Consider the following 1,292-nt stretch of genomic DNA (forward strand, 5'->3'; position numbering starts at 1 on the left):
CAAGTGAAGATCCCATTGAGCACCTTGATAGATTCTTTGAGCTTTATGCCATGATTCAAACCAATCAAGTTTCTCAAGAGTACATCCGAATGCATCTATTTCGACAATCTCTTTCGGGAAGAGCAAAGAAGTGGCTCAAGCAAGTGAAGCCAAATTCTCTCACAACATGGAGGGAGATAGTCAAGGCATTCTTGAAGAGGTTCATTTTCGAGGAAAAGACCGTCGAAATGAGAAGGAAGATTTGAACAAGAAGCGGATGAGAGTCTTAGTGAAGCTTGGGAAAGATTCAAGGAGTTGGTACAAGCATGTCCTCATCATGAATACAATTAAAGCTTGCTCATGCAATTCTTCTATGATGGATTGGAACCTAAGTCTAGAGCTAAATTAGATGCGGGGACGGGTGGACAATTGATTAAGATCCCCCAAAACCAAGTTGAAGAAACAATCGAAGAAGTAGCGAAGAACTACTCTTGGGGTGGTAGAAGGAGGAATGCACCAAACAAAGGTGGGATGTACGAATTGCAGAAGGTTGATCAATTGCAACATCAAATTGAGCTTTTGACGAAGGGGCTTGCAAAGTTGAACACAACTATTAATAGTGGGGCAAGCTTTTCTCAAGTTAATTCTTTCTCATGTCAAAATAGTGGTGGCACAAACCAAGATACATCTTATTGTGGGGGTTTGACCCCCGAGCATGTGGCGTCTTACAACACAAGGCAAGATGGATACAGGGGAAGTGGCGGAGGAGTAGCTTGGAGACAACCACTACCCGGATTTGCACCTCAACCTCAACAATGGGGGCAACAAGCTCAACCATAATACAATTCTAACCCTCAATACCAAAACCCACCTCCACCTCAAAATCAAAATCTAAAGGGAAACTACCAAAGGAACAATCAATACAACAATCAAAACCAATACAACAACCAAAATCAAGTGTCTCAAAGGAGTCAAGATCAAACTCCTCAACCCGATTCCACACAAACCTAAATTCTTCAACAACTCCGAGCCATGAATCAACAAATGCAAGAGGTCAAAGCTCATAACAAGATGGTTGATTCGTAATTAGCCCAATTGGCCGAGAGACTACCTTTCAACTCATCTTCTACTTTACCCGGACAACCACAAGCAAACCCCTCTCATAACATAAAACCCGACTCTTGCATGGCAATCACATTGAGATCGGGCACATCCTATGAAGGGCCAAAAGAGGAAGATAGTGAGGGAAAGAAGGGAGGAGAAGAAAGTGTGAGGGGGGAGAAGAGAGTTGAAGAAGACATGATTGTTAGGAA

The 1,292-nt window shown here is 42.7% G+C and overlaps 1 non-coding gene across 1 annotated transcript; it reads right to left on the minus strand.

Annotated features, from left to right (window-relative positions):
• Positions 1-217: 217 nt before the first annotated feature.
• LOC145583600 (small nucleolar RNA R71) lies at positions 218-323 on the minus strand. Its single transcript, XR_014100230.1, has one exon. It is a non-coding gene; the product is annotated as a small nucleolar RNA R71 (small nucleolar RNA).
• Positions 324-1,292: the final 969 nt, after the last annotated feature.

This window comes from Chenopodium album, chromosome 15, assembly GCF_948465745.1.
Source record: "Chenopodium album chromosome 15, dcCheAlbu1.1, whole genome shotgun sequence".
NCBI classification, from domain to species: domain Eukaryota; kingdom Viridiplantae; phylum Streptophyta; class Magnoliopsida; order Caryophyllales; family Amaranthaceae; genus Chenopodium; species Chenopodium album.